The sequence below is a fragment of the Ctenopharyngodon idella genome, chromosome 2, assembly GCF_019924925.1.
Source record: "Ctenopharyngodon idella isolate HZGC_01 chromosome 2, HZGC01, whole genome shotgun sequence".
Lineage (NCBI taxonomy): Eukaryota > Metazoa > Chordata > Actinopteri > Cypriniformes > Xenocyprididae > Ctenopharyngodon > Ctenopharyngodon idella.
This window is the reverse complement of record NC_067221.1, coordinates 6,399,384-6,423,754: the sequence shown is the minus strand read 5'-3', so window position 1 is coordinate 6,423,754 and position 24,371 is coordinate 6,399,384. Positions and strand designations below refer to the sequence as shown.

General features: G+C 36.1%; 1 protein-coding gene across 1 annotated transcript in view; it reads right to left on the bottom strand.

Moving 5' to 3' along the window:
* The window catches only part of gng7 (guanine nucleotide binding protein (G protein), gamma 7), a 37,404-nt gene extending 18,155 nt beyond the window's left edge, over positions 1 to 19,249 (bottom strand). Inside the window, exons 1-2 of the mRNA XM_051866503.1 lie at positions 18,766 to 19,249; positions 12,345 to 12,406 (exon numbers count right to left, since the gene is read on the bottom strand). The gene's annotated coding sequence lies outside the window, so the exon portion shown is untranslated. The remainder of the gene's footprint in view (positions 1 to 12,344; positions 12,407 to 18,765) is intronic.
* Between the last annotated feature and the right edge of the window lie 5,122 nt (positions 19,250 to 24,371).

Below are 24,371 nucleotides of genomic sequence, written 5' to 3'. Positions count from 1 at the left end.
CGTCGCTTCATAACACTAAGGTTGAACCACTGTAGTCACATGAACTGTTTTAAATACGTCTTTAGTAGATTTCTGGGCATTTAAAAGTGTTAATTATCTTGTTGTCAACGGAGGCCTCACTGAGCCATCGGATTTTATCAAAAATATCTTAATTTGTGTTCTGAAAATGAACAAAGGTCTTACGAGTGTGGAACGACATGAGGGTGAGTAATAAATGACAGAATTTTCATTTTTTGGTGAACTAACCCTTTAATGTACAGTATGAAAATGCATATTCATTTTGTTATTTAATTTTTTTTTTTTTTTTTTTTTTAAGATTCGGTTCAAGTGAGCGTTAGATGACAGCATATGTAATCTAAATGTTGTTAATGTTAACTAAAACTATTAAAAATCATTTTCAGTAGTTGAAATGAAATAAAATTAAATAAAAATATTAGATGAAATACTAAAACTTTAAAAATTTTAAATGTTGCCTTGCCAACTAACTGAAATACATAACTGAAATAAAAATTAATTAAAGATATATAAAAACTAATAAAATTAAAGAAATAAAAAACTAATAAAAATGACAAAAAGCACATAAAATTACTAAAACTAAAGTTAAAAAGAAAATGAAAAGCTACAATTAAAATATTTTTGAAAATATGCACAACGAAATATATATATAACTACTTGGAATTAGGGCTGCACGATATTGGAAAAAAAAAATATAATGCAATATTCAGTTTTTCTGTTATATATATTGCGATATGAAAAAAGTTGACTTGAATAGCTCTATTTAGAAAGAATTAATCATTCTAGAATGATTGGGCTGATTTTGTAGGGGAGTGAAACTACATAGAAAATAATAAATTACAAAAAATACAAATGAAATAAGCAGTGCTTTATGTTTTTCAGGTAAGTCTAACAGTATTCTGGTACACAAACTGAATAATCAAATGCATTTGTGTGTTTACGAGGATACTTGCAGAGAAGGGTATTTTAAAATTATTTTGCGTGTAAGTGTCCATTCAAGCACAAATAGAGGCGGAAAACAACGGAATTCGGTGTTCGCGTTAGAGTTCCGAAGAGAGTTCTCTTTTGCATTGTTGTGTGCTTGAATGGCTTAAAATTGCTTGAATGTTTAAACTGACAGAACCTAAAACACATGCAAATGATAAGCTTTCACTCCATGATGAACTTTGCAACTAATCCGAGAATCACGTGCGTTTCAAACCGTGGTGCCTGGTCTGTACGGATCACAGATCAACGACGATCCCTATACTTGACATTGCGGATACAGCCCTAACCTTACTTGTCCTAACCTTCCCCCTGTTACAGCTCCCCTGCGCACAACACTTGCAAAAGCCTTAGTATAATTTATGACTATGCAAACTATCCAAGGCTACAAGAAAGGCCAGTTTCATCTTTGATCCAGAGTCTTGCATTCTTTCTTGGAAACCCTTCCTCTTTCTCTTTAATCAGATATTACAACTGCAGGAAGTGACAGCGTGCTGTTCTGCAGCACCACAGAGTTTGTCTATCTCTCCAAACAGCACACTAGATGACCTTTGTGACGACCTCTGTGACATCTTACAAGTGCCAAAGTTCTGCTAACACCATCCCCTGCTGACCGCTGCACTGCTTTACTTGAATCTGCACTTCATGACGCACATTACACGCATCTCCGACGAGCTCTATATATATACAAACAAGAGACACATTAGCATGGTTCAACACACGGTTCAGCTAATGTTCTCCACTCCTTCTTCAAATATAAATACAGACCTCTTCAATGACTATGACATGGACAACAAACTAATAATCTCTTAGTGCTTTATTGCAGTTTGACCCACTCGTTGCACTGAAAAGCTGCAATGAAGCCACTCAAGGAAAGCATTCTCCTATTGTAAACAAACACTGGTGATTTGTGATTTTTAAGCACATATGATGACTTATATAATTTATGTGATGTGATGATTATATAATTTACAAACAGTTCAGGCCATCCAATCCCTGTAGAACCTACAAAACACAAATGAACGGAACAAACGGAGGGTTGCGTTTTTTAAGATTAATTTTTTTTATATATAGGGATGTGAATTAATAATAAAACAGAACTAATAAATCCCATGGTTTTATGTGCACCAGTGAACTGTTTCCATCACCCTGTTTTTATGTGTATTTTGCATCCGAAACAAGTGTTGGAAATGCCAAATTTTAAAAAAACAAAAAACAAAAAAAAAAATCCCTTAATTCAAAAAAAAAAAAAAGTTTTTACGCTCACTTGAGGTGATTTTTGACTTGTGCGAAAAAGAGTTAATGCGAATAATGGGACATGAAAACACATTTGTTGAATAAATTCTGACCTAGCAAACATTAAACTCATGGCTGTTTCCACTGATGGTGTTTTATTTAATGTTACTTACTAGGTTACCAATACCACCGTCATCCCCTCAAACAACTTGATGGAAACGCACCTAATTTGCATTTTTTTGTTTTTCTCTTTTTGCGAACTTTGAAAAGATTTGCTTCACGTTTGGATGGAAATCCACTCTTTTCCCGCCATTGGCAAAATTTTCAGTCATTTATGACACAACACTTCCCCGCCATTGACGAAATTTTCCAGTAATCCATGTTTTTACTGCTATACGGTAGGGGGCGCTATTATGCATCTTCTGAAAGAGTACAGAATCTCTGGATCAAAACACAAGCGAAGAAGAAGCAGAAACAAGCAATAGAAGCGTTGCTTCTGCACATGTAAAATAACGTGATCATCAAACATTAAACAACATATTTTGATCATCGTTATGAATTTGATCCGAACTTACCCACATTCAATTATTGATAAAAAAGAATGCATGAAGCTAAAATAAAATGTTCTTTTTTTGTTTGTTTGTTTAAAAGCAGAGGCTCTGTTCCTTCTTCTGACATATTGTATGTTCATATCCATACAACAAAATAATTTGGCGGCAATAAAAGTTTTATGAAAACAATCAAAAATGCTGACGCTGACTGGGAAAGTATTATATTTATTTATATATATATATATATATATATATATATAGAGAGAGAGAGAGAGAGAGATAGAGATAGATAGATGAAGTTTAAGTACTGAAATGACTAAAACTGAAATAAAAATAAAAACATTTACAATTTATTGCAAAATTAACTCAAACGTAAACTAAAATTAAAAGGAAAACTGCTAATTCAAATCATTAACAAAATACTATAATAGTACATAAATAATACTAAAGTAACACTGATGTGCACAGATTATGCAAATAAATCAACACATTGAATGCCAAAATTATGTACATAAAGGAAGAATAATATCCATAATATTTGTTTAATGGTGTCTTCTAAATGTTAGTGATGCTTATGGCGACTCCAGTTCAACAAATCACAACAAAAATAGCGGTGCAAGCTTACCTAGACTTTTTTTTATTGAGTTAGCAGTTTGTTTTTGTACCTTTCGAAAAGCATCCATCTCATGCACATATACACAGACCAACAAATGGCGCAGTTCCCTTTCCAGAGTAACTGATTTATCTGTCATGTAGTGGAGTATAAGTCACAAAATGATTGAAATGCCTACCCTAAGGTAGAACAAGTCATTATTGTACGAGAGACAACTGAAGCACATGGAATCAATTGCACATGACTTGTAATGGAGACAAATCTTGATAATTACTACGGCAGGAATGGAGGCAGCTTTAATAAAGTGAGCATTCACTAATGCCACACAGTTTTATAAACGGTGACCAAGAGGGAGAGAGGGAATGAGACGGAATGTTTAGAGTCGGTCTACGGTCGCTCTCTGCGTCTGTCGCCACCTAAAACAGCAGGGCGTCAGGGAGATATACGGCAGGCCGTTTCACACCTCTGCCGTGAAACTGCGTAAAGCAGGCGGTTCACATGCATGGCAGAGGATTTCTGACCTGGTCCCCATTGGACTCCCGCTGAGAAGGGCTGTTGCAGATATCAGCTGCACAGGTGTCAAACCTCACTCCTGCTTTCCCAAACAAGCCACCCTCAGTGCAAAGAGTGTAACTTACTCCTCTAACACATGCATCCGCCTGTTTGAATAGAGCACAGGGAACCAGGACTGTTTACATGCAAAGGACCTACGTGGAAAGGCTGCTAGGATGATCCAATTAGATATGTTATCAGGACAGGTGACTAGGTGTAAAGTATTTTTGTTGTTGTTGCAGTGAAATGAAGGCAGTACTGTTCCTGTAACTGTTTTAAAAAAAGTCAATACACATTACATAATGCATGCAACACATTTCCTTGAGTTGAAGCAGGTAAACAAATGAGAAACATTCTTTGAGCTTCTTCCTCTAGGAAGAAAAGGCCTGGTCAAGTGCCAACAATGCTGTTGTTTTTTGATTTTTGTTTTTTCTCTTAAATGCATGATACCGACCTATTCTTTCTTAAATGACATGTCCCTTCTCTTGCATTGATCAAACTAGGGCAGCACAATTAACTATAAAAATAATGATAATTTGATAGTATTGATTAATAGATAAAACAGCAATGAAATAATGCAGAAATAAATTAAATGTATTGCATCATACATTTTTTTATCATAAAGTATTCTTTAAATTTAAATTAAAATATTTGAATAATAAATTAAATGTACCTAAATTTAATAATAAATTACTAAATGTATCACTAAAATATTTTAATTAAAATAATGCATTAATTTAATTTTAAATAAATATTTTTTTTAATGTAATTTTTTAAATCAATTCTACTAATTGAAATTTAAAGGCACAATATGTCATTTTTCACCACTAGAGGTCGCTTATTCAAAACAAAGGCATGGCTTGATGACACCTTGATTTCACAGAATCATGGGAGGTGTTGTCTTCACGTCAACAGCCGGTGGAAAAGAATTCGATGGGACTATATTCATCTTCATGGATGAGCTAATGGCTCGAGAGCAGTGGAGCTTTATTATGCCACAGACGAGTGCTTCCGCTTCTTCCTGTCATGTGTATGTGTGGTAACGCAGCACTGTTTTATCATATTAGATACATTTGAGTGTTAAAAGTTGTTATAATGCTACTCTGCGTTCACTCGGTGGCTACTACGAGACACTTGTTACACACTGCAGTAAGCTAGATCGATATTAGTCATGGAAAAACATGGCAGTAAATCAAGAAAACGAGATGTAAACAATAAGACTTACTGTGTTGAGCTATATAACATGATTAGTTTTCTGTCGATGAATGTATCCAAACAGTTGCTCACCTGTCTAATAAAACACTTCATATATTAAAGCGTCTTTGGTGTTTCCATGCTTAAAAAATAAAACGGAAATTGAGGGTAGCGCGGATACAAAGTCATTGATAAGCAACGCACGGACACGGTCCGTGTCCTGGTTAAAATTGCTTATTTCTCTGGATTTAGACATTCTTGGAAACATTTGGGATACAGTAAGTACACAAGTCAACAAAATATATAACACTGTTCTAGTGGTTTTTGAATATTTCACTCCAAAAATCTTACATATTGTGCCTTTACTAATCAAGAACAAAAAATATATATCATAATCAGCCCCAGTTCAAACTTAAAACCCATTAAAACTTTTTTTTTTTTTTTCCTTGAGCAATTATGTATGAGTGTTAAACCTTTGGCCCTGGTTTGCAGGACTGCACTCAGTGTTGGGAAGCCACACCTCTTCCCTCAAATCATCTACATGGTGAGGACGTTCACAGAGTGTGGAAAGGCCCTTAAATTAGGTCAGTGCTCCGGGAGATTAACCTACTTGCTTAAGTACGAGAGGAAAACTGTATTCATCACCTCACTAACATATCTGCCAAGCCTTTAAAAGTGCTGAAGAGAAAAGGAGTATGATTAGTAATTTCATACAAGAGAGCCATACAAGAGAGTTTGTTATTTCAAGTGTTTGGCTGTATGACTGAAAAGTGTGTTGGTGGCAAAACACCCAGGTGTCAGCTGCAGCACCCCGTACTCGTGATTGTGCTCTGTCTAGTCAAGGGAAGGGTCAACTTGTGTCAGACTTGGGTCAAAGTTCAGTCTTGGACCCGGTTTACACCTGGTATTAAGATGTGGTTTGGTCGATGGGATCACAAGTAGATGAGGGAGACATGTTCCCGTTTACACCTGGTGTTTTAATCCGTCTCTTTTGTCCACTTTCGACCACTTCTGTCCTGATTTCTCCAAATGTCTTAACTCTATGCAGCCTGATACAATAATGAGGAAGAAAACATAAATAAATAAATAAAACAACAGCTGATATCACTTTCAGTTAATTTGCTACACTAGCAATGGTAGGTCGAGCCGAGCAAATTGCATTGTGGGATACAGTATTGTAAGGGTTGTATGCACATTTTGGCATGTATTATATAATCCAGGCACTCTATGCATACAGAAACAGTGAACATACTGCAGAACGAGTTATAATATGGCATGCAATTCCGAACATCCCCCACGTCTGTAACATGCAGCCATGATGCAAAACAGTTCCGAATTCACAAGAACAGTGAAACACTAATAAACAGCCTGTGTTCCTATATTTGGATATCAGCTGACTTACGCATTATACAGCTGGCTTACTCGGAAAGGTAAGAGATAGCAACATGAATGCTTATGAACTTTGAGTTCAGTGATGCTACAGAAGCTTTACATAAAGGATTAGAAAGCAGGACAGACAGTAGCTTACAGCTAGTACACCAGACAAGACATTTAGAACAGTGATTGTGCTATCAAATCAGCTGGTGCATGGATAGAACAATAGAATAAACACAGTTTGTTATGTTTCTAATGTAATCATCAGCTTTGAATATATAATACACCTCCTGAACAATTCCTTTCAGTGTGCAAACCAAACAAAAAACTGGCTGAGCTTTAGTTTTACAAGAAAGAATTATTAAATTTCCAGTAAGATGAACATTACAGAAATGGGAACGGCATTCCTGCAGCTCTTAAGTAGTTCACTGGAACTTAAAGCTATTCAAACTATGTGTCTTTCCTCTAAGCAGAAGTGTAACAAAGACATGGATGAAAACTTTCATGCAAATGTGTTTGGCAATGCAAACAGAGCCTAGGGCAAGGGATGACGGAAATATTCAATTATTTGCTGTAACACTTTATTGAAATACAAGCATACTGCTTACTATACATTCTGCGCTTTTACAGATTCCAACAATAAATGTTTCATAACAACATAACTATATATATTTTAGAGATGCACCGATATATCGGCCAATAATCGGTATCGGCCGATAAAAGAGAATTTTCACACTACTGGTGGATAAAAACAGCCAATAGTCAAGGCCGATATATCCTCTCAATCAAAAGAGGGCAGGAAAATGCCCTGAATTTGCACTTTGTGCAAAGAAAATGCTAAGAAACCAGTTTGATATTCAATATTAATAATAATTATATGAATTAATAACATTCAGAAAGTTAAGAAATATTAATTTAATCTTCAGAATTTAGTTAATGTGTGTTAATATTAATTTGAGTAATGTGTTTGTGTTTATAACTGATACAAGTTACTCTGAAACAAGGTGATGAAATGGAGAGAATAAAGTTTTTATTTGCATTTCTTTCAAAATATAATAATTAAAAATGTTATCGGTATTGGCAGATATCAGATATCAATAATCGGCTATCGTATCGGTGCATCTCATATATATATACACATATATATATATATATAATATGTATATGTGTGTGTGTGTGTGTGTGTGTGTATATATATATATATATATATATATATAGAAAGATAGATAGATATAGATAAAGTTGAAGTTTAACTACTGAAGTGACTAATGGCTAACTAATATATAATAGTAATAATAAAAATGAAGAGCATATTGCAAAATTACTAAAACGTAAACTAAAATTAAAAGGAAAACTGATAATTTAAAACATTAAAAAAATACAATAACAGTATATAAATAATACTAAAGTAACACTGATGTGCACAGATTATGCAAATATATCTACACATTGAATGCCAAATTATTATTATTATTTATTAGAATTTTATGAAGCCTATTATTATTTTTTGAATGGTGATGTTGGCTCTGTGACAAATACATTATGCTCCTACAAAAGTGTCTGCTAAATGCATAAATGTAACCTAAATGTAATAATATAATAGAAAGTAATGTTATATTAGTCTTACTATTAATAATGCAACTATGAGATTTCTGCAAAGGTGCATATCAATGTATTTTGCCTACTAAAACAGCACTAAATAAAACACTCTATAGGAGGAGGAGGAGGAGGAGTGATGGAGGCGGTAGTGCGCAAGTAGTCTATGCGCAATGCACTGAACCCCCAGCTGCGATGGATGAGCGAGAGTGGGCCGCACACCCCCCTCCGCACATGTAGGTGAGAGTAGGAGACTGATCTATATGCTGGGGAGTATGTGAGCGCAGCGCAGGGAGGGAGTGCATCAGCAACCGTTACTCACATTCCTCTTTCAACGACCAAAAATGAAAGCGAGTAAAGAGCGACAGGAATGCGGCCAACTGTCGAGCTGAATAGGGATTTCTGAATGCCAAGGAGATTGTGAAGAGGCATTGGTGAAAATAACAACAGACTCCTAACGCTACCGAGTCCAAATCACTCATTATTTTTAGATAAGCTGTTATGAGTGCTCGCATCTCCAGCACTTGGCATGCCACTCTTTGTCTTAGTTGCAAACACATTATATAGCACGCTATAAAACCTGCTACATAACCCTGCCATGTGGGGCTCCGGGGATGTGATATAAGCTGTTACAAGACAAGTGCAATCCCAAGAGATCCACAAACGGCTGTTTATGCAACAACTACCGGCACCTGTCACGTAGCTGAGGAATATAAAATGATGTGCATGTCGGTTAGTCAACATTTCTTTTCCACTCTGCTGCAAACGGGGGGAAAAGCTGAGGTGCTGACTCATATTTTGAAAGCTCACTACAAAAATAGCAGAGTCATCATGACCCAGCACTTTTGAAGTGTTTCTCTCGCCAAGCCTTTCATAACATGTTCAGCTCTTTCACAATACAGACAAAGTAAAGGACTTAAGTGTGGGGTATTCACCACACTTTATCTGTTGAATAACAACCTTGCCAAACACCACAAAATCTATCACATGTTCTGTAGCTATTTTCAGCACTGCACCTTCTGATATTTTGAGCATTCTGAAAAGCTCAAATTGAATTTACTGCATGTATTATGTACACGCTAGCAGGGTTACATATGGAGTTATCTAAAATCTCAATGTTTAGTCTGAAAGTTGCACGCATGACTTGAGGCTGACCGGCGGTCTATCAGTCACTGACAGGCGTCTAGTCACCGTATGGCAAAAACAGAAATACCACAGTCCCTATGGTATATTTCCTGTCTGCCTTAAAAAAAATCATCTCTAGATAAAACCAGACACCGTGTTTGTGTGAAATTCAGACTGATGTCTCGGAAGGTGTTTTCCCTGAAGCATGTTTTTCCAAACAGGACCCCACACTTTCCCCCCACAGTCTGTGAGTCAGTCAGCTGACGCAAGACAGCAGGAATCTGGTCAGGGGTTTTGTCCCGTCTAGACTGAGCAGAACGTAACTAGAGATGGAAAACACAGTGGAAAACAAACACAGAGCCTCAGCAGTGAAGTCCTATACTGCCACTCTGTGGTGTAGTTTATGTGTGGCTGTACTGTACTCTGTGGATGTTTTTATATAATATTAACATATTCTAAAAAAAAATGTTTGTTGACTGTGAATTTACAACTGCAAATTTACTGTGAAGATATTAGGACATAATTTTATATATATGCACAGTGAGGTTTAAAAGTTTGTGACACTGGTGAGACAATGCTTTTATTTTTATTTTGAATATTATATATATATATATATATATATATAATTTTTTCTTTAAGCATAACAATTTGAGTGAAATGTTGAATTGAAAAATTAACTTGAATTTTCAGGGTCAAAACTGCAAGCATTTCACTCACATTTGCGACTAAAAATAGATGTGTGCGAACCGTAAAATGTAGGAGTATGTGTGCGGAAAAAAAGTAGGTCCCCACGGATCATTAAAAAGTCAGTTTTATCAAATTTAAGGTCATAAAAACTCTTAAATGTCTTAACATGGTATAACAAAAGTTTTAATTACATTTTAAGAGGCCTTAAACTTGAGGCCGGAAAACAGAAATGGCAATATGGCTTAATGTGATTATTGGTGATGATTTAATTCATAAATATGAGTGCTGAATGTTCAAATTAAAAAACATGGGGGTGTTACACGTTCGAGAGCAGTTCGCACTCAATGATACCACGCATTTATGCTTATGATTACTGTAAATGAATTATGACCGTGTTTACTAATATGTTTTAGATGATTGTAAGCATAGATAAGCATAAGTAGATGCCACATTCGACCGCTCCAGACACGTCGGCGTGCCCGCCATCTTGCAACGGTCAGCGTGTCGTCACTCACAGTGCCACACATCGGGCAGCTTCTGGTTGTGAAACTGACCAGATTTAAATTCCTGAGGAAATGGGATAACCTTCCACAGGTGAGAATGTGTTGGTTTGTTTTTTTATATGTATACATTACATGTTTTCAAACTATGGTAACTTTTTAATGTCGTGTTAGCTGATGCCTTCGTCTTGTATTGTGTTAGTTTAGCAAAATCATCTGCTGAAGTCTATTGCAGATATAGATAATCATACATGCATCTATGGTAACTACATGTGTCTGTGGTAACTATGGTTGCAGATGCACAGTCAATTTGCTCTCGAGTGTTCACGGACCGGCTTTGACAGCTCCAATATGGCGGATGGCTTAGGTATTGCGGCTCATAGAAACAGCCGCTAACGAGGCATCTATATATATATATATATATATGGTTGTAAGAGTGCATTATAGCTCTGAATGAGCAGCTGGAAGCAGTAAAGACATTTCAAAATAAGAGTCCAGTGTAGTTTGGGCTTGTTTATAATTAAAATCCCGCATTATGCAAAACATATTTCTTCTGGTTATTACTGGTACTTAGTTACAAAATAAACTTTATCTACCAAATTTTTTTAATTCAATGTTTAGAATATACATAATTCAGTATGAAGCGGAAGCGGAAATTATAAAAAAAAAAAAAAAAAAAAAAAAAGTGTAGTTATTGTATTCAAAAAAATTTTATTTTTGCATGTAATTGTCTCCTCGTATACCTTTATTAAGAAAAAAAAAATATTTAATATATTTTCATTTCTCCCCTAAAGTTATTTACAGGCTCCTATATTTTTAAAAATGCGCCTTGGGGAAAAGTACGAATCAAGCCCTGATTTGGTATGCCCCTTTTGCTTTCATTGTATTTTATGTGTTTTTTTTTTTTAAATTGTCAATTTTTCTAAATCAAAAAAAAAAAAAAAAAAAGAAAGAAAGAAAAGAAAAAAAACAAACGTTTACTTCTGAGTTCTCATTAGATTTTGAATCTCATTAGTTTTTCAAGGGGTCTCAGACTTTAGTACTACACTTTATGAATACAGGAAACTGTATTTTGAAATGTTTTGGGTGACAACGTTTGAATTTTTAAAATTAAAAAGTAGGTGATATTTCTGTAGGCAAAGACATGACACACAACTGAGACACTCTTCCTCAGAAATTCAATACAGCACTCCCGTAACTATCATGCATTTAATCCAAACCAAAAAGACAGTCATCTTTTGAAACTCCTGACTAAGTGTCACACTCATGGAGTGGGATCAAGTATACACATCACAACCGTTACGTTTACATCAAAACAAATAATCTGTTTATAATCAGATTAACGGCTCAATCGGACTGAAGAGCCTTCATGAAAACACCTTAATCGACCTTTTCCATTATTAGTACATCATTGTTGTATAAACATACTCTGACTCGACAAAGAAAAACTTAGCTATACATACAAAAAATGTATGGTTAACGTAATGCAAGCAAAAAACAATCAAAATTATTGTAGCTCTTCTTTCATTATTTAAAAAAAAAAAAACATACATAAAGACCAAATTCCTATCAAATGTGCAAACAACATGTCAATTACAAGCCATATGCAATTTAGAAGCATGTACACACGAACTGTCTATATATCAGCACAATGAGGCCTCATCTATCTCTATTATCAAAACTGAACTGTGGACTGGGTGGTTGCTATGGACACAGCTCATTGTGGGCTGTAGAGAGTGTATTCGTCAATCAGTTGAATATTGTTACATTGACACCCCCGTGTGGTCAAAAGTGGTCAAGCTGCATCAGATAACCTGTAGGCCTATACATAAAATTCCCTGTCAACTAAGTACAAACATAACCTGCATCTGCATTCTTAGTTAGACCAGTATAACTTGTATTTGGACTTTGTCTTACCTGGATGATGGAGAGGCTGTAGACTAAAGCTGGCTCAGGGAGCTGCAGGTAAGTTTGCTTGTCTAGAAAACACAAACATAATACACATATCATTATTAGAACAAGAAAACACTCTTGTAACATGTTATTTACCTATTTGACCTATTTGAGGGGTCCCTACATAATCTTATTCTGTATTAAAATTGTGTTTGATCTGTGAATAAAAGTAGGTACTGCTACAACTAATACATTTCAATTAAATAGTGACAAATATAATAAGGGAACAAAAAAAAAATTCAAAAATGCAGTCACAAACACAAACTTTAGAAAGAAAAAAAAATATATATATATATATGATAAAATAAACATATTATAAAAAAAATTATATATATATCAATTTTTTTATAATGTTTATTTTATCATATATATATATATATATATATATATACACACATATTATATATATATATATATATATATATATATATATATATATATATATATATTAGTGCTGTCAATCGATTAAAAAAAATTAATCGCACATTTTTCTGTAATCGCACCTAACATTAAAGTTTTTAATATATTTTTATATAGTAATAATTTCAGATTTGATCTCCAAATTAATGTAGAAACAACAAAGACAGTATATTTTAAATATTTGATCTAACAGGTAGGAAATATACAGAAATTGAATAAAGGTTTATTAGGCTGCTGTCACTTTAAAACCTGAAGCACATGACGCGGATCTGACACACTTAGCAAACTGGCAGCTCCAGTAGTAAAATAAAAGGATTTATCTTGAATTCTGTCATGTAAATTATGTATAAACCTTAGATAAACAATTTAATAATCAATTAAAAATTAATTTATACCTGTATTATATTACGCTGTATGCCGCAGACGAGCGGTTTGTAAAATGAATGGATGGATGATTCAGCTGCAGGCGCCATCTTCTGGTGAGATGCGGGAATTCATTCGGCGCAACTCTCCCAGTGCATTATGGGTATTCTCTAGCCACAGAGCATACATCAGTTGTTATTGCGGTGTATTGTGCGACTGAATGAGTGCACTCGATAATGTCCACTAAGTTTCAGACACCACTAAAAATGGCTGTTCCGTCAAATAGTGCCCTATTTAAGGGTATGGGGCGATTTCGGACACAGGGTAAGACTTTATTTAACTCATTTAAACTGTTCTTATGAGGATACTCCACAACGCATGCATTATGGCATACTTTTGTGTGTTTTTGTCCGTTCAAGTGCGAAAAAGAACTGTCTGAAGCGGCTTTCTGTGCGCATGTGTGTCTGTCAGATAGGAGATTAATAACAGCACGCCAGTACAGATTTAAGTTATTTTTTTTTGCTTCTTATCGGGCTTGAATGGTTTAATAGCACTTGAATGAATGATAGCGTGATCAAATAATGTAACGTTAGCTAAAGGATGACATAAAAAATGGATGCTGCGTTAACTGCGTTAGATATTTTTAATGCGTTAAACTGAAAAAAATAATTGTATGCGTTATCGCATTAATTTTGACAGCACTAATATATATATAAAAAATATACACACACAACCATAGCAAAAAATAAAAAAACCTTTTTTTTTTTAAAAATGATGCCATAAAGTGATTTGTTAGAAAAAAAATGAATTAAAACATTTCAAATTGATTCACAGTGTCCTGATGCACGACCACTAACATAATTCATATAACACAGATTAGGTCAGAATTAGCATTATTGCAATCTTAATCTACTTTTAGTAGCTATGCAGAATTAATCTGCCCACCACCATCTGTGAGGTTTTTATCCCTCTTTAATCATGACACAGAAACATGCTCAGACAGGTTTTATCCATGCAAGTGTAAACATACTGTAAATTCTACCCAGTTTTCACATGGGTAACAGACTGTGAACTGGTACACCTTACACACGGTATCATAACTGTGACAACTTTTACTTTATAATCCTCTTCCTTTTTTTGCAACTATTAATGCCAATTATTGACTAATTATATCACTATGGCTTTATGACCAAAAAAATAAACATTTCAAAATAAATCAATTCTATAAATATGCAATACTGCATTAAAAATAAAATAACCCAAAATATTTATAGTCTAATCATAAATGGCAGCACTTTCATCATACAGTTTCAAAGTTGTACACGAGATGGTGAAATAATGTGCGTTACAGCTATAACCATTATTCATGTTGTCAAAACAAACATTTCCTACCAGGCAAACCAGAGTAGAAAGAGAGAGAGAGATGTGAGGCGGCAAAATCAAAACCTATGAATAATTAACCTCATCTCATTCAGTGGAGCTCTGAGTATGATCCTAGCCAAGCAACACAAAGTGGCTGGACATTTCACTAACCATCTGTTACTGTATACAGAAAATGCATGTACTGTGTAAAAGAAATGTATGTTTTAATTAGGGTTCCTGTGGAATAAGTGAGTGAGCTGGTTCTGTAATTAGTGCACAGGTCCAGCTGTAATTACATTCGTATCCCTGGAAGACTTCACACTGGAAAAATATGGGTCGCTTCAAGCCATCTGATTAGCTTGAGCTAATTGATTTTAAAAACTTTGTATGTTTGGTAATACCATTAATATATATACACTACAGTTTGTTCTGATAATGTGCAGAATGTGTGTAAAATATACTATCAGAAACTTTATCAGATCAAATAACCGTTCTTTTACAACGCATGAGTTCTGGAACAAAACCAATATGGGCATGTGCCTTTATATTGTTATGTTTTGTACATACAAAAGAGGGGGAGGTGGTACTTGCACCTGCACTAGACAATGTGACACATAACAGACCTGAAATACATTTAGCATCTGTCAGGAGAGTATATAGTACACAGCATTAGATACATTGATAAGACATGGCTAACTGGACTTTGTAGTGAATCTAACCAGGCCCAGTGCACTGTGTACTAGCACACTGTGAATTCTGTGGCTCAGTATGGTAATGTTGCCAAAATCATGATAATGTCTCACCGTGAGGTCACTTTCTATAATAGGCAAACAGGAGCGATATATCAGCTCTATAAATGTAATACATTCCATTGACCAGAGCAAAGCAAATACTTTATCTGTTGAATCTACTTGCTCTTTCTGTTCAGGGAGAAACCTAGTTATTTAAACCCACTCAGAGGTTTCCCTATAAAGGAGAACTATGAAAACAAAAATGAAACTTCTTGAAATGCAGCACAAAATGCATATTAATATGCAACAGAGCAGTGTAGAAGTGTTGAATGTAAAGTATTTTTCATTAGGTACAAGCACAAACTCAAACGGGTATAATAAAGTCTTTCCAGATTGCCATGTTGTATTAGGGTCATTGACGAATAAGGTTTTTAAAAGTGTAAAAAAAACATAATGGAGATGTAATAATTTTTATTAAGTGTTAACAATGAGATTGTGGTTTTTAATAATCAATTAACACTGCTTTTGTCATTTTTTACAAGATGGACAAAATTTGTCACCAAAAAACTAATTCAGTTTAACCAACATTTCGGTTTTACCGAATGACACTTTTGGTTATACCGAATGACGATAATTTCAAACAATGCTAACAGGCTGATATCTAGCTAGCTAGCTAGCAAAAGGACAATCAAACATTTTAGATTTAGTACGAGTGTTTAAAATATTACATTTTCCATGTTTTACAGCGGTTGTACCGAATGACCTGATGTTTCGGGACATGCGTATGAGCAAGTGAAAACATAATTTTATTAAATAGTTAAGAGAGCGTTAGTTACTTTGCTTCATGACCATGTGGTCCTTTGCAGGTGTCTGAATGATGTCACATCCTGTCACGTGATATTGACCGCATGACTTGATCCAAAATGGTCCCTTCATATTGGTTACTCCGAATAACATCAACGAAATTCATTTTTCCAGACATTCTTTCTCACAACAAAGCAACAACTTCAACACATAATTTTAATACCATTTTGCACTATGTTTATATATGATGTTATAAAATCATGCCAGAATAAAAAATATATACATTTATTACATTTTAAGATATTTTAATCACAAATGAAATGGCTGTATTGACCTTTGGACGGTTAAACCGAATGACCTTTTGATACTTCAAAATCTTTAAAATACCTTTATATGTAGCAAAATATAATTAACACCTTTTGTATTTTATAAAGGAGATCTAGTTGTACTACCTTACATACTTTGGATGTCATATCTTTGTTTTTTATTATTATTAAGGCCTTTGGACAACAAAATGACCCGTCATGTCATTGACCCATTAACGAAAAACTTTAATTCTAGAATCAAATGTGTGTGTGTGTGTGTGTATGTATATATATATATATATATATATATATATATATATATATATATATATATATATATATATATATATATATAATCTCCAGGGCTTGACATTAACTTTTTTGCTCACCAGCCACTGTAGCTAGTGGTTTTCCAAAGTTACTAACCACTCAGCATTTTCACTGGCCACAATTTTGACATCAATACCATGGGGAAGAAAACTGCCATATAGATATTTTTAATATTATCTCATAATTTGGCAGCAAGTATATTAGGCTTCTGTCACTTTAAGACCTGACGCACTTATCCATTATACTGTTAGACATGTTTTCTTTCTCGACTGTTTACGTTCACTTAAAACATAACTGACTGTGTTTACGTGAATACTCGCCAAGATCGGCATTTTGACATTATTTTGTTTGTATTTGACTGTTTAAGTGCAATAAGCAGCGAAAAAGGACTCAATTTAGTACTGAGAGGCGGCTTTATGTGAGTGCACTTTGGGTGTGAGCACAAAATCTGCAGCAATGAGTAAAATTATACACAATATGCGCAATCCCACGCCGAAATTCAAGCCCTGTAACGCCAAAAATATTCATCCGGAGCAAATGTGTGTCAACTCGCTGTCGGAAAGATGAGAGAGTGAGAAAGCGCAGCTGGTATTGTCTATCTATTCAGAAAAATGGGTAGCCTATTGGAAGCGTTTCAGATATTTCAGTATCGATATGTATTGAAAAATCAATATTTTTGACAACACTACATTTGCACTTAGTTTATAATTTCATATGTCTTTTTAAAAGACAACAATTGAAAAATGTATATATTATATATAAAATTTGGCCTGCCAAAGTGGCTAGTAGGAGTGACTGCGTTACACGCGCAATTGGCAGGTTGGCGGGTGCTAATGTCAAGCCCTGTATATACACAATAAAATAAAATAAAATAAAATAAAATATATATATATTATATATATATATATATATATATATATATACACATACATACATACATACACACACATATATTATTATTATTATTAGAGATGCTTCACTGACCACTGCCTTCAAAGACTATAAATTATTAATTATCTTTACATTATCTAAATGTGATTAAACATGAATAGTAATAACCATACTATGTAACTAAATCATATTTGGCATATGCACATTCATTGTAATAGTCTTGCCAGAGGAGGATGGGCTCCCCCAGCTGAGTCTGGTTCTTCTCCCCAACCTCCCCGTTCATCTAAACATCTTATGGAGTTTTTTGTTCCCTTGCCACAGTGGGATGTTCACTAGATGATATTCTGTACAGCTACTATGAACGAGATGTAAGGAAACGCACATGCCTATAAAATTATGCACAATTTTATAAGTGAACTACAGCAAGAAAAAAAAAAAGGAAAAGCAGGCCTGTGGAGCTGTTACTGGTGCTGCTCGGCTGTTTTTGAGTTTAAGAACAGCATTACTGCATTCAGCCAATATTTTATCATGACATCGCCACATTAAATCAGCCAAAAACGATGCAGAAGTGCAGGCAGTTGCATATCTGCCATAACGCACAGCATTTTGCTCCAGAGCTCTGTTGCTGTTGGTAGGCCTTGCTCACACTGATGGAAAGACAATGCGGGCATTTTGACAAACGGTACGCTATGTACGCCTCCCTGACTATAGCTCTGAAGACTCCATCAAACGATGTACACAATATACAAGCCTATAATGACCCGGAGCTGCAAATATCTGCCACAGAATTAGATAATTTGTAAGGCGTAAAGGTGTTGACAGGAGGCGCAGGAAAGCTTCTTCTCGCCTGTTAAGCTTTAGTTTGAGCCAGAGAGCAAAGCTTGATTCACGCAAACACCCAAATGCCAATCTTGCCCTCACGTTTTTTTAAAGCAGACATATAAAATGTACAGTCTACTAAATGTTATTGATACGGAGCCCACTCCCCACCCCACCGGACAACGCTTAGAAAATTCAAGCGGTTTCGGATTCGTGACACCGGTGGAGTGGAGCGCCGCGCGCCCTGCTTAACGCAAACGCATTGAAAAATATAGGCGTTTCGGCAAAGCAAACGGATGCTCGATTACAAACATAAAGGAAGGAAGGAAGGAAGAAAATAAGAGCTTGTTGTACACTCACCTCGTCTACAGTGATTGTGGAGGTAATTTAAAGGGCCAGGTTCGCGCAGATTGTTACCCCCCCTACCAAACAAACACCACCCCCTCCGTGCACCAGTGTCCACCCAGTCAGTCCCCCCACCACTGGTGACAGCGTTCTCGCACACAAACTTGCTTTTCTCTCCTGGGAAAAAGCTGAGTCGGTTCTGAGTGAAATAAGGCGGCTCTTCGTTAAAATCGAAAACCAATCAGTTTCGCCAGCTCTGCCCTCTCCACCCTCATCGAGTGCCAACGGGTTTGGTTGCGTCCGTCGGTGAACTGTTTCGCTGCTCGATGGGATTGTTCAGGTTTTGAGTAGCCGAGCGGTTTAAGAAGCACACTTTACACAGCGGATCATCGACCCAGTCTTCATTAGAAAACACATTTGGGCGCACCGAACTCGAGCCCGTCTTGCACCGCAGTATGCAGTAACGCCTACTGGCCCAAGAGGGCGCTAGCGCACAAAGTCTGTCCACACATGGAAGAAGAGCGACAACAGGAAAACAAAATGTATTCAATAATCTTCTTCTCAAATCTGAAACTAATTATATATGTTCTGCTTACTGACTTTTTTTTTAGGCTATTACCAATTTACTTAATAAGATGCCTCCTACATTGATCTTTTTCTTTGATATTTGATATTTTCTTTCTCTTTCTTCGTGTGTTGTAGAGCCACTTTCAATTTTGTTCTCAAAAAAATAAAAAATAAAAATAACATACTCCTTAGAACTAACTGAGATCTGTTTATGTCACTAGTACTTGGTTGTTGTTGTTTTAATGCTAGTAAGTAATCCAATTGTTGCTAGTATCTTTTTTTAAATTTCACTAGTAAGCCTAACTATATATATATATATATATATATATATATATATATTAACTAACATTAACTAACTAACATATAGTAGCAATACTATTAGACTACAAAATGTTATTCCAACAGTATAGTATCTATTTAGTAAGCCATTTTAAGCTTTTGAACAGCTTAGCCATTAGCTAAGCCACACTCTAAAAAATGTTGGGTTGAAAATGGACAAATTTGGGTTGTATTAACCCAGCAGTTGGGTTAAATGTTCACCCAACCTGCTGGGTAGTTTTATTTAACTCAACTATTATTTAAAAATTACTGTATTGCTTGCTTAAAATTAACCCAAAGTATGTTGGAAATTAACATTTAATAATATGTTTAATAAATTCACATTTATTAATAAGTTTAATGGATAATAATTAAACAATAAACATTTATTAAATTGCTTATTAATAATAGTTGGGTTAAATAAAACTGCCCAGCAGTTTGGGCAAACATTTAACCCAACCGCTGGGTTTGTCCATTTTCAACCCAACATTTTCTAGAGTGCAGAATTTATTAATTAAATACTAGCAGTTCCTTACCAACTAGTCATTATTCCATTGTTTGAATTAAAAAAATGTTTGAATGTTCGTTGAATTCAATCTAGTATAGTTGTTGCTGGTACCTCCAATAATTGTAACTGTTTAGATAGCATTTATTTCTAAGTTTCTCACTATATATCTATTCCAGCTTTACTAGTACTTTAGATACTAGTATTTATCAGAATTGTTGCTATTGGAATAAGTAGCCTACTTGTAATTAGTAGGCCATCTTTGTAGTTAAATGATACTATAGAAGAAGTTTAGTAACAAAAATAGATGCTAGGCTAAAAATAGCACTTGGTGGCATAGTAAATAAAGAGTTAGTTCACCCAAAACTCATTTACTCACCCTCATTTCATTCCAAACCTCTATGACTTTCTTTCTTCTGTGGAATAAAAGAAGATATTTTGAAGAAACCATGTTAGTTGCCACTGACTAACCATTGTATGGACAGAAACACTGACGCATTTATCAAAATACAGTATCTCGCAGAAGTGAGTACACCCCTCACATTTTTGTGAATATTTTATTATATCTTTTCATGTGACAACACTAAAGAAATGACACTTTGCTACAATGTAAAGTAGTGAGTGTACAGCTTGTATAACAGTGTAAATTTGCTGTCCCCTCAAAATAACTCAACACACAGTCATTAATGTCTAAACCGCTGGCCACAAAAGTGAGTACACCCCTAAGTGAAAATGTCCAAATTGGGCCCAAAGTGTCAATATTTTGTGTGGCCACCATTATTTACCAGCACTGCCTTAACCCTCTTGGGCATGGAGTTCACCAGAGCTTCAGAGCTTCAGCTTTAGGTACCCTCAGCTTCTTTAGCAAGGCAGTCTTGGAGGTGTGTTTGGGGTCGTTATCATGTTGGAATACTGCCCTGCGGCCCAGTCTCCGAAGGGAGGGGATCATGCTCTTCTTCAGTATGTCACAGTACATGTTGTCATTCATGGTTCCCTCAATGAACTGTAGCTCCCCAGTGCCGGCAGCACTCATTCAGCCCCAGACCATGACACTCCCACCACCATGCTTGACTGTAGGCAAGACACACTTGTCTTTGTACTCCTCACCTGGTTGCCGCCACACACACTTGACACCATCTGAACCAAATAAGTTTATCTTGCTCTCATCAGACCACAGGACATGGTTCCAGTAATCCATGTCCTTAGTCTGCTTGTCTTCAGCAAACTGTTTGCGGGCTTTCTTGTGCTTCATCTTTAGAAGAGGCTTCCTTCTGTGACGACAGCCATGCAGACCAATTTGATGCAGTGTGCTGCGTATGGTCTGAGCACTGACAGGCTGACCCCCCACCCCTTCAACCTCTGCAGCAATGCTGGCAGCACTCATACGTCTATTTCCCAAACACAACCTCTGGATACGACGCTGAGCATGTGCACTCAACTTCTTTGGTCGACCATGGCGAGGCCTGTTCTGAGTGGAACCTGTCCTGTTAAACCGCTGTATGGTCTTGGCCACCGTGCTGCAGCTCAGTTTCAGGGTCTTGGCAATCTTCTTATAGCCTACGCCATCTTTATGTAGAGCAACAACTCTTTTTTTCAGATCCTCAGAGAGTTCTTTGCCATGAGGTGCCATGTTGAACTTCTAGTGACCAGTATGTGAGAGTGAGAGCGATAACACCAAATTTAACACACCTGCTCCCCATTCACACCTGAGACCTTGTAACACTAACGAGTCACATGACACCGGGGAGAGAAAATGGCTAATTGGGCCCAATTTGGACATTTTCACTTAGGGGTGTACTCACTTTTGTGGCCAGCGGTTTAGACATTAATGGCTGTGTGTTGAGTTATTTTGAGGGGACAGCAAATTTACACTGCTATACAAGCTGTACACTCACTACTTTACATTGTAGCAAAGTGTCATTTCTTCAGTGTTGTCACATGAAAAGATATAATAAAATATTTACAAAAATGTGAGGGGTGTACTCACTTCTGTGAGATACTGTATGTTATTTCAAGTCATTCAGCTTTGGAACGACATGAGGCTGAAAAAATGATGGGTGAACTATCCCTTTAAAATACTCCTCTCAATGCAGTTCCCTTGTGTATTGCTATTCCACTGGTATTATTATTGCGTACACAACTGCAAATACAGGCTTCAGTGGGATGTGTTCTGCTTCTTTGCGTAAGCCCTAGGTATGTGTTAGATACTGTAGGTGGATCTGCACCTCCAGGCAAATTTGGCACTTGGCACCGGATCAGAGTGAGCCAGCCTTAATCATAAAGCCCTGCGATTCTCATCCAATCTAGGACTTTCAAAGCTTTGAAAATGCAGTCTGTGCAGTTTAAGAGTAGACTGTACCCTGTGGCAGTTAAAAAGACGTTATTATTTAGTGAGGCAGCTAATATAGCGGACTGTTAATCTAACATAATACCTTTTTAAGCACAGAATATTGAAAGAGAGTCCAATGGGAGTTTACATTGACTGTCCAATAAACAGGAAGCAGGTTTGAGTCTTTCAGATTTGAAATCTGAAATTTAAAACAAAATTATTTCAGGCCTTTAAAATTATGAAATACATAAAAACATGTATATCCATCCACCAGTTTTGTGCTAGTAAATGTTTACGATGTTTAGCTTTATCTGTTTGCTTTGAGACACTCTACTGTTTTATTCAAGGACTGTGCGGACGATTTGTCTCTTCTTTCTGCTTCACTTCACAGCTTCCCTTAGGAGCCCCAGGATTCTCATTGTGCGTTTGGATTCTCAAAGGTCCCAAATGACTTGTGCTAACATTTGACTTGGCACAGCATAGTTGCTGTATTTTTATAGTGGGATGTATTAATAGTAAATGGGGATGGAAAATACTTTACTGCATTGGTGTTTACCTCCTCTGGAACATGAAATTTTGCTGATGGCAGTATATTTTCTATATCATTTTCTCATGCTTTGAAGTCTTGCAGTTCTCTCTCCTCTCCCAGATAGCAGCAGTCCATCTAACAGAAACTCCAATACTGCTGAGAAAGGAATGAGGTGGTGCAGCTGTTGGGAGGCGGAGGGCAAAGAGAGAGAGAGAGAGAGAAGAGAATGAAGCAGTGGATCACAGTCACAGGAGATTTGATTCATGCAGGTTCCCTGGCAGCCATTTTTTTTTGTTCTGTGCTGCTGGTTTGATTCTCAAAACATATAGTGAAGTTCCTGATTCAACTTGCCATGTTTCTCCTCCCTCCTTGCAGGTTGCCTGCGTGAGATACACAGTCAGTAGATCATTCAGATCTTTGGAATTGGAAAGAAACTGACAACTCAGTTTACATTTGGCATTAGTGTAGGGTTTGCACCCAAAGCCCATATGCATACAGTATATGAGACGGTAATTGCTTGTTGCTTATGTATGTTTCCCTCTTCACATTCTTCATTAGATTGTCATGCAATAGTAGTACTATTAAAGTGTTAGTTCAATCAAACATAAAATTTCTGTCATTAATTACTCACCCTCATGTTGTTCCACACCCGTAAGACCTTCGTTCATCTTCAGAACACAAATTAAGATATTTTTGATGAAATCCGAGAGGTATAGGCTGTGACTCGCACATAGACAGCAATATAATCAACACTTTCAGAAAGGTACATCGTTAAAACAGTCGACGTAACTGCAGTGTTTCAACCTTAAAGTCCCCCCTGTTAAATTCGCATTTAGGAGACATAAGCATTCAAATCTTACAGTCTCTCACTTCCGGTTTTTCTCTCACGATCACGGATTTTCATGACATCACATCACACTTCAGTTTCTCGTCAAATCTTCGGTCCAATCAAATGCTTTCTAGAATCTGAAGTCCCGCCTCCTCCTACACTCTTACAGACGCTGAATCCTCGGCTGAAATCGGTAATTTGCTCACACATTTACTAGTTTCTACATGGTGAATGGCACATAGTGCACTATATAGAGAATAGGGAACGATTCAGACAGTGTAAACATGCTTTCCTTTGACGCGAATAAAGTCCGTTTTCGCGTTAGTGTCACATGAACCGCCGCAACGCGAGCAGTCTGATCCGGTCCAGAGACACGAGAGCACAGAGCGGATAATATGCGCGAGTCGGCACAGACCACAAAAGGTATCGGAGCCATTTGAATTCTGCACAGAATGCTGTATATAAACGATATAAAGGACATTATGAGGAGAAACGGTTAGAGATTAGAAGGAAACAGAGGTTTTACTGAGTCTAACGGCTCTGG